Source organism: Cucurbita pepo, chromosome 18 (genome assembly GCF_057944985.1).
Source record: "Cucurbita pepo subsp. pepo isolate OVF chromosome 18, ASM5794498v1, whole genome shotgun sequence".
Lineage (NCBI taxonomy): Eukaryota > Viridiplantae > Streptophyta > Magnoliopsida > Cucurbitales > Cucurbitaceae > Cucurbita > Cucurbita pepo.
This window is the reverse complement of record NC_141815.1, coordinates 1,434,756-1,445,161: the sequence shown is the minus strand read 5'-3', so window position 1 is coordinate 1,445,161 and position 10,406 is coordinate 1,434,756. Positions and strand designations below refer to the sequence as shown.

The following is a 10,406-nucleotide window of genomic DNA, read 5'->3' as shown; positions in this document are numbered from 1 at the left end:
ATTAAATACAAAACCTTAATTCCAAAATACATTCTACATATGTTTTTTTATATATCTTTAGATGTAGTAGTATCATAGTACCCTCCAACGGTACTGATCGGGGTTCGATTTTCCGGATGTGCATGTCCATTTTGTTTACTCAAAAATATTATTCTAGACAGTGTTTAAGTCGTTCTATGATTCTCTTGGTAACATTTTCATTTGGAGGTAGAAAGACACTTAACCCCTCGGTTACATAGGGCTTTCATTACATGCCCTATGATTCTCACAAGGGAGCGCATCTAGTGTAGTGGTATCATAGTACCCTCCCACGATACTAACGGGGTTCGATTCCCTGGATGCGCATGAACATTTTGTTTTATCAAAAGATTCTCATTTTAAAAGATTCTTGGTAACCTTTTCATTTGTAGGTAGAAAGGCACTTAACCCCTCGGTTACATAGTGCTTTCATTACATGCGCTATGATTCTCATAAGGGAGCAGATCTAGTGTAGTGGTATCATAGTACCCTCCCACGATACTGATGAGGTTTGATTCCCCGGATGCGCATGTGCATTTTGTTTAATCAAAAATATTATTCTCAATAGTGTTTAACTTGGCCTATGATTCTCATTTTAAAACATTCTTGGTAACATTTTCATTTGTATGTCGAAAGGCACTTAACCCCTCGGTTACATAGTGCTTTCATTACATGAGCTATGTTTCTTACAAGGGAGCGCATCTAGTGTAGTGGTATCATAGTACCCTCCCACGGTACTGACCGGGACTCGATTCCCCAGATGCCCATGTCCATTTTGGTTACTCAAAAATATTGTTCTCGACAGTGTTTAAGTCGGCCTAGGGTTCTCATTTTTAAAGATACTTGGTAACCTTTTCATTTGTATGTTGAAAGGCACTTAACCCTCGGTTACATAGGGCTTTCATTACATGGGCTAAGAAGAAGCCCATCCAGTGAGTATCATAGTACTCTCCCACTTTTTAAGTGTCATCCAAGTATTCTAATTTTAAAAGATTTTTGGTAGCCTTTTAATTTGGATGTCTATTTTTGGTAGCCTTTTCATTTGTAGGTCGAAGGAACTTAACCCCTCAGTTACATACCGCTTTCATTACATGGGCTAAGATTCTAACAAGGGAGCGCATCTAGTGTAGTTATATCATAGTACCCTCCCACGGTACTGACCGGGGTTTGATTCTCCAAATGCGCAAGTCCATTTTGTTTACTCGAAATATTCATCTCAACAGTGTTTACGTCGGCCTATGATTCTCATTTTAAAATATTCTTGGAAACCTTTTCATTTGAATGTCGAAAGGCATTTCACCCCTCGGTTACATAGGGCTTTCATTACCTGAGCTATGATTCTTACAAGGTAGCGCATCTAGTGTAATGGTATCATAGTACCCTCCCACGATACTGACTAGGTTTCGATTCCCCGAATGTGCATGTCCATTTTGTTTACTCGAAAATATTGTTCTCAACAATGTTTATGTCGGCCTAGGGTTCTCATTTTAAAAGATTCTTGGTAACCTTTTAATTTGTATATCGAAACGTACTTAACCCCTAGGTTACATAAGTCTTTCATTACATGATCTAAGATTCTAATAAGAGAGTGCATTTAGTGTAGTGGTATTGTAGTACCCTCCCATGGTACTAACTAGGGTTTGATTCCCTAGATGCGCATATGCATCCATTTTGTTTACTCAAAAATATTGCTCTCGACAGTGTTTAAGTCGGTCTAGGAATCTCATGGCAAAAGATTATTGGTAACCTTTTCATTTGTATGTATGTCAAAAGGCACTTAACCCCTCGGTTACATAGGGCTTTCTTTACATGGGCTAAGATTCTTACAAGGGAGCGCATCAAGTATGGTAGTATCATAGTACCCTCCCAGGGTCCAGACTGGGGTTCGATTCCCCGGATGCGCATGGTCCATTTTGTATACTGTTGAAGTCGGTCTACGAATCTCATGGCAAAAGAATCTTTGCAACCTTTTCATTTGTATAACAAAATGCACTTAACCCCTCGGTTACATAGGGCTTTCTTTACATGGGCAAAGATTCTTACAAGGGAGCGCATCTAGTGTAGTGGTATCATAGTACCTTCTTTACATGGGCAAAGATTCTTACAAGGGATCGTATCTAGTGTAGTGGTATCATAGTACCCTTCCACCCTTCCACGGTGCTGACCAGAGGTTCTCTTCCCCGGATGCGAATGTCCATTTTGTTTACTCGAAATTATTCTCGATAGTGTTTAAGTCGGTCTAGACATCTCATGGCAAAATATTATTGGTAACCTTTATATTTGTATGTTAAAAGGCACCTAACCCCTCGGTTACATAGGGCTTTCATTACATGGGTTAAGATTCTTATAACGGAGCGCATCTAATGTAGTGGTACCATAGTACGTACCCTCCCACGGTACTGACCGGGGTTCGATTCATCGGATGCGCATGTCCATTTTGTATACTCGACAGTGTTTAAGTCGGTCTAGGAATCTCATGGCAAAAGACTCTTGGTAACCTTTTCATTTGTATGTCAAAAGGCACTTAACCGCTCTGTTACATAGGGATTTCTTTACTAGGGCTAAGATTCTTACAAGAATGCGCGTGTTTAAGTCAGTCTAGGAATCTCATGGCAAAAGATTCTTGGTAACCTTTTCATTTGTATGTCAAAAGTCACCTAACTCCTCTGTTACATAGGGCTTTCTTTACATTGGCATCTAGTGTAGTGGTATCATAGCACCCTCCCACGGTACAAACCGGGGTTCGATTTCCCAGATGCGCATGTCCATTTTGTTTACTCAAAAATATTGTTCTCGACCGTGTTTAAGTCGGTCTAGGAATCTCATGGCAAAAGATTCTTGGTAACCTTTTCATTTGTATGTCAAAAGGCACTTAACCGCTCGGTTACATAGGGCTTTCTTTACAAGAGCTAAGATTCTTACAAGGGAGCGCATCTAGTGTAGTGGTATCATAGTACCCTCCCACGGTACTGACCGGGGTTCGATTCCCCGGATGCGCATGTCCATTTTGTTTACTCAAAAATATTGTTCTCGACAGTGTTTAAGTCGGTCTAAGAATCTCATGGCAAAAGATTCTTGGTCATCTTTTCATTTGTATGTCAAAAGTCACCTAACTCCTCAGTTACATAGGGCTTTCTTTACATCGGCATCTAGTGTAGTGGTATCATAGCACCCTCCAACAGTACAAACCGGGGTTCGATTTCTCGGATGCGCATGTCCATTTTGTTTACTCAAAAATATTGTTCTCGACCGTGTTTAAGTCGGTCTAGGAATCTCATGGCAAAAGATTCTTGGTAACCTTTTCATTTGTATGTCAAAAGGCACTTAACCGCTCGGTTGCATAGGACTTTCTTTACAAGGGCTAAGATTCTAACAAGGGAGCGCATCTAGTGTAGTGGTATCATAGTACCCTCCCACGGTACTGACCGGGGTTCGATTCCCCGGATGCGCATGTCCATTTTGTTTACTTGAATATATTGCCTGCCACGGTACTGACCGGGGTTCGATTCCCTGGATGCGAATGTTCATTTTGTTTACTCGAATATATTGTTTAAGTCGGTCTAGGAACTCATGGCAAAAGATTCTTAATAGCCTTTTCTTTTGTATGTCAAAAGGCACTTAACCCCTCGGTTACATAGGGCTTTCTTTACATGGTCTAAGATTCTTACAAGGGAGCGCATCTAGTGTAGTGGTATCATAGTACCCTCCCACGGAAATGACCGGGTTTTGATTCCCCGAATGCGCATGTCCGGAGCACATCTAGTGTATTGGTATCATAGTACCCTCCCACGGAAATGACCGGGTTTTGATTCCCCGAATGCGCATGTCCGGAGCACATCTAGTGTATTGGTATCATAGTACCCTTCCACCCTACCACGGTGCTGACCAAGATTCTTTTCCCCGGATGCGCATGTCCCTTTTGTTTACTCGAAAAAATATTGTTCTCGGCAGTGTTTAAGTCGGTCTAGCAATCTCATGTCAGAATATTCTTGGTAACCTTTATATTTGTATGTTAAAAGGCACCGAACCCCTCGGTTACATAGGGCTTTCATTACATGGGATAAGATTCTTATAAGGGAGCGCACTAGTGTAGTGGTATCATAATTCCCTCCCACGGTACTGATCAGGGTTTGATTCCCCGAATGCGCATGTCCATTTTGTATACTTGAAAGTGTTTAAGTCGGTTTAGGAATCTCATGGCAAAAGTATCCTTCTAACCTTTTCATTTGTATGTCAAAAGAATCCTAACCCTTCGGTTACATAGGGCTTTCATTACATGGGCTAATTTTTTTCCAAGGGAGCACATTTAGTGTAGTGGTATCATAGTACCCTCCCACAGTACTGATCGGGATTCGATTTCCTGGTTGTGCATGTCCATTTTGTTTACTCGAAAATATTGTATACTCGATAGTGTTCAAGTCGGTCTATGAATCTCATGGCAAAAGACTCTTGGTAACCTTTTCATTTGTATGTCAAAAGGCACTTAACCGCTCGGTTACATTGGGCTTTCTTTACAAGGGCTAAGATTCTGACAAGGGTGCGCATCTAGTGTAGTGGTATCATAGTACCCTCCCACGGTGCTGATTGGGTTTCGATTCCATGGATGCGCATGTCTATTTTGTTTACTCGAAAATAATGTTCTCGATAGTGTTGAAGTCGGTCTAGGAATCTCATGGCAAAAGATTCTTGGTAACCTTTTCATTTGTATGTCAAAAGGCACCCAACCCCTCGGTTACATAGGGCTTTCATTACATGGGCTAAGATTCTTACAAGGGAGTGAATGGTATCATAGCACCCTCCCACGATACAGACCGGGGTTCGATTCCCCGGATGTGCATGTCTATTTTGTTTACTCAAAAATATTGTTCTCGATAGTGTTTATGTCGGTCTAGGAATCTCATGGCAAAAGATTCTTGGTAACCTTTTCATTTGTATGTCAAAAGGCACTTAACCGCTCGGTTACATAGGGCTTTCTTTACAAGGGCTAAGATTCTTACAAGGGAGCGCATCTAGTGTAGTGGTAACATAGTACCCTCCCACGGTACTGACCGGGGTTCGATTCCCCGGATGCGCATGTCTATTTTGTTTACTCGAATATATCTTTCTCGACGGTGTTTAAGTCGGTCTATGAATCTCATGGCAAAAGATTCTTGGTAACCTTTTCTTTTGTATGTCAAAAGGCACTTAACCCCTCGGTTACACAGGGCTTTCTTTACATGGGCAAAGATTCGTACAAGGGATCGCATGTAGTGTAGTGGTATCATAGTACCCTTCCACGGTGCTGAACAAATTTCTTTTCCCCGATGCGCATGTCCATTTTGTTTACTCGAAAATGTTTAAGTCAGTCTAGCAATCTCATGGCAAAATATTCTTGGTAATCTTTATATTTGTATGTTAAAATGCACCTAACCACTCGGTTACATAGGGCTTTCTTTACATTGGTTAAGATTTTTATACGGGAGCGCATCTAATGTAGTGGTATCATAGTACCCTCCCACGGTACTAACCGGGGTTCAATTCCTCGGATGCGCATGTCCATTTTGTATACTCGACAGTATTTAAGTCGGTCTAGGAATCTCATGGCAAAAGAATCTTGGTTACCTTTTTAATTGTATGTCAAAAGGCACCTAACTCCTCGGTTACATAAGGCTTTCTTTACATTGGCATCTAGTGTAGTGGTATCATAGTACCCTCCCACGGTACTGATCGGGGTTTGATTCTCCGGATGTGCATGTCAATTTTGTTTACTCGAAAATATTGTTCTCGACAATGTTTAAGTCGGTTTAGGAATCTCCTGGCTAAAGATTCTTGGTAACCTTTTCATTTGTATGTCAAAAGTCTCCTAACCCATGGCTTACATAGGGCTTTCATTACATGGGCTAAGATTCTTATAAGGGGGCGCATTTAGTATAGTGTTATCATAGTACCCTCCCACGGTACTGATCGGTTTGATCTCCCGGATGCGCATGTCCATTTTGTTTACTCGAAAATATTGTATACTCGACAGTGTTCAAGTCGGTCTACGAATCTCATGGCAAAAGACACTTGGTAACCTTTTCATTTGTATGTCAAAAGGCACTTAACCGCTCGGTTACATAGGGCTTTCTTTACAAGGGCTAAAATTCTTACAAGGGAGCGCATCTAGTGTAGTGGTATCATAGTACCCTCCCACGGTACTGATCGGGGTTTGATTCTCCGGATGTGCATGTCAATTTTGTTTACTCGAAAATATTGTTCTCGACAATGTTTAAGTCGGTTTAGGAATCTCCTAGCTAAAGATTCTTGGTAACCTTTTCATTTGTATGTCAAAAGTCTCCTAACCCATGGCTTACATAGGGCTTTCATTACATGGGCTAAGATTCTTATAAGGGGGCGCATTTAGTATAGTGTTATCATAGTACCCTCCCACGGTACTGATCGGTTTGATCTCCCGGATGCGCATGTCCATTTTGTTTACTCGAAAATATTGTATACTCGACAGTGTTCAAGTCGGTCTACGAATCTCATGGCAAAAGACACTTGGTAACTTTTTCATTTGTATGTCAAAAGGCACTTAACCGCTCGGTTACATAGGGCTTTCTTTACAAGGGCTAAGATTCTTATAAGGGAGTGCATCTAGTGTAATGGTATCATAGTACCCTCCCACGGTACTGACCGGGGATTGATTCCCCGGATGCTCATCGTCCATTTCGTATACTCGACGTTTTTAAGTCGGTCTACGAATCTCATGGCAAAATATTCTTGGTAACCTTTATATTTGTATGTTAAAAGGCACCTAAACCCTCGGTTACATAGGGCTTTTATTACATGGGTTAAGATTCTTATAAGGGAGCGCATCTAGTGTAGTGGTATCATAGTACCCTCCCACGGTACTAACCGGGGTTTGATTCCCCGGATGCACATGATCCATTTTGTATACTCGACGTTTTTAAGTCGGTCTACGAATCTCATGCCAAAAGACTCTTGGTAACCTTTTCATTTGTATGTCAAAAGGCACTTAACCGCTCGGTTACATAGGGCTTTATTTACAAGGGCTAAGATTCTTATAAGGGAGCGCATCTAATGTAGTGGTATCATAGTACCCTGCCACGATACTGACCGGGGTTCTATTCCCCGGATGTGCATGGTCCATTTCGTATACTCGATGTTTTTAAGTCGGTCTACGAATCTCATGGAAAAAGACTCTTGGTAACCTTTTCATTTGTGTGTCAAAAGGCACTTAACCGCTCGGTTACATACGGCTTTCTTTACAAGGGCTAAGATTCTTACAAGGGAGCGCATCTAGTGTAGTGTTATCATATTACCCTCCCACGGTACTGATCGTGGATCGATTCCCCAGATGCGTATCGTCCATTTCGTATACTCGACGTTTTTAAGTCGGTCTACGAATCTCATGGCAAAAGACTCTTGGTAACCTTTTCATTTGTATGTCAAAAGGCACTTAACCACTCGGTTACATAGGGCTTTCTTTACAAGGGCTAAAATTCTTACAAGGGAGCGCATCTAGTGTAGTGTTATCATATTACCCTCCCACGGTACTGACCGGGTTCGATTCCCTGGATGCGCATGGTCCATTTTGTATACTCGACATTTTTAAGTCGGTCTACGAATCTCATGGAAAAAGACTCTTGGTAACCTTTATATTTGTATGTTAAAAGAAACCTAAACCCTCGGTTACATAGGGCTTTTATTACATGCGTTAAGATTCTTATAAGGGAGCGCATCTAGTGTAGTGGTATCATAGTACCCTCCAACGGTACTAACCGGGTTCGATTCCCTGCATGCGCATGGTCCATTTTGTATACTCGACGTTTTTAAGTCGGTCTACGAATCTCATGGAAAAAGACTCTTGGTAACCTTTATATTTGTATGTTAAAAGGCACCTAAACCCTCGGTTACATAGGGCTTTTATTACATGCGTTAAGATTCTTATAAGGGAGCGCATCTAGTGTAGTGGTATCATAGTACCCTCCCACGGTACTAACCGGGGTTTGATTCCCCGGATGCACATGATCCATTTTGTATACTCGACGTTTTTAAGTCGGTCTACGAATCTCATGGCAAAAGACTCTTGGTAACCTTTTCATTTGTATGTCAAAAGGCACTTAACCGCTCGGTTACATAGGGCTTTCTTTACAAGGGCTAAGATTCTTATAAGGGAGCGCATCTAATGTAGTGGTATCATAGTACCCTGCCACGATACTGACCGGGGTTCTATTCCCCGGATGTGCATGGTCCATTTCGTATACTCGATGTTTTTAAGTCGGTCTACGAATCTCATGGAAAAAGACTCTTGGTAACCTTTTCATTTGTGTGTCAAAAGGCACTTAACCGCTCGGTTACATACGGCTTTCTTTACAAGGGCTAAGATTCTTACAAGGGAGCGCATCTAGTGTAGTGTTATCATATTACCCTCCCACGGTACTGATCGTGGATCGATTCCCCAGATGCGTATCGTCCATTTCGTATACTCGACGTTTTTAAGTCGGTCTACGAATCTCATGGCAAAAGACTCTTGGTAACCTTTTCATTTGTATGTCAAAAGGCACTTAACCACTCGGTTACATAGGGCTTTCTTTACAAGGGCTAAAATTCTTACAAGGGAGCGCATCTAGTGTAGTGTTATCATATTACCCTCCCACGGTACTGACCGGGTTCGATTCCCTGGATGCGCATGGTCCATTTTGTATACTCGACATTTTTAAGTCGGTCTACGAATCTCATGGAAAAAGACTCTTGGTAACCTTTATATTTGTATGTTAAAAGAAACCTAAACCCTCGGTTACATAGGGCTTTTATTACATGCGTTAAGATTCTTATAAGGGAGCGCATCTAGTGTAGTGGTATCATAGTACCCTCCAACGGTACTAACCGGGTTCGATTCCCTGCATGCGCATGGTCCATTTTGTATACTCGACGTTTTTAAGTCGGTCTACGAATCTCATGGAAAAAGACTCTTGGTAACCTTTATATTTGTATGTTAAAAGGCACCTAAACCCTCGGTTACATAGGGCTTTTATTACATGCGTTAAGATTCTTATAAGGGAGCGCATCTAGTGTAGTGGTATCATAGTACCCTCCCACGGTACTAACCGGGGTTTGATTCCCCGGATGCACATGATCCATTTTGTATACTCGACGTTTTTAAGTCGGTCTACGAATCTCATGGCAAAAGACTCTTGGTAACCTTTTCATTTGTATGTCAAAAGGCACTTAACCGCTCGGTTACATAGGGCTTTCTTTACAAGGGCTAAGATTCTTATAAGGGAGCGCATCTAATGTAGTGGTATCATAGTACCCTGCCACGGTACTGACCGGGGTTCTATTCCCCGGATGTGCATGGTCCATTTCGTATACTCGATGTTTTTAAGTCGGTCTACGAATCTCATGGAAAAAGACTCTTGTAACCTTTTCATTTGTGTGTCAAAAGGCACTTAACCGCTCGGTTACATAGGGCTTTCTTTACAAGGGCTAAGATTCTTACAAGGGAGCGCATCTAGTGTAGTGTTATCATATTACACTCCCACGGTACTGATCGGGGATCGATTCCCCAGATGCGTATCGTCCATTTCGTATACTCGACGTTTTTAAGTCGGTCTACGAATCTCATGGCAAAAGACTCTTGGTAACCTTTTCATTTGTATGTCAAAAGGCACTTAACCGCTCGGTTACATAGGGCTTTCTTTACAAGGGCTAAAATTCTTACAAGGGAGCGCATCTAGTGTAGTGGTATCATAGTACCCTCCCACGGTATTGACGGGGGTTCGATTCCCTGGATGCGCATGGTCCATTTTGTATACTCGACGTTTTTAAGTCGGTCTACGAATCTCATGGAAAAAGACTCTTGGTAACCTTTATATTTGTATGTTAAAAGGCACCTAAACCCTCGGTTACATAGGGCTTTTATTACATGGGTTAAGATTCTTATAAGGGAGCGCATCTAGTGTAGTGGTATCATAGTACCCTCCCACGGTTATTTATTACATGGGTTAAGATTCTTATAAGGGAGCGCATCTAGTGTAGTGGTATCATAGTACCCTCCCACGGTACTAACCGGGATTTGATTCCCCAGATGCACATGATCCATTTTGTATACTCGACGTTTTTAAGTCGGTCTACGAATCTCATGGCAAAAGACTCTTGGTAACCTTTTCATTTGTATGTCAAAAGGCACTTAACCGCTCGGTTACATAGGGCTTTCTTTACAAGGGCTAAGATTCTTACAAGGGAGCGCTTCTAATGTAGTGGTATCATAGTACCCTGCCACGGTACTGACCGGGGTTCTACTCCCCGGATGTGCATGGTCCATTTCGTATACTCGACGTTTTTAAGTCGGTCTACGAATCTCATGGAAAAAGACTCTTGGTAACCTTTTCATTTGTGTGTCA

At 41.8% G+C, this 10,406-nt stretch overlaps 4 non-coding genes across 4 annotated transcripts; all 4 read left to right on the top strand.

The window, feature by feature from the left end:
* The first annotated feature begins 2,946 nt into the window (after positions 1 to 2,946).
* TRNAG-CCC (transfer RNA glycine (anticodon CCC)) lies at positions 2,947 to 3,017 on the top strand. Its single transcript has one exon. It is a non-coding gene; the product is annotated as a tRNA-Gly (tRNA).
* A 381-nt stretch (positions 3,018 to 3,398) lies between these two features.
* Positions 3,399 to 3,469, top strand: TRNAG-CCC (transfer RNA glycine (anticodon CCC)). The gene has a single exon. It is a non-coding gene; the product is annotated as a tRNA-Gly (tRNA).
* A 1,552-nt stretch (positions 3,470 to 5,021) lies between these two features.
* On the top strand, positions 5,022 to 5,092 carry TRNAG-CCC (transfer RNA glycine (anticodon CCC)). The gene has a single exon. It is a non-coding gene; the product is annotated as a tRNA-Gly (tRNA).
* A 4,638-nt stretch (positions 5,093 to 9,730) lies between these two features.
* On the top strand, positions 9,731 to 9,801 carry TRNAG-CCC (transfer RNA glycine (anticodon CCC)). Its single transcript has one exon. It is a non-coding gene; the product is annotated as a tRNA-Gly (tRNA).
* The last annotated feature ends 605 nt before the right edge of the window (positions 9,802 to 10,406 follow it).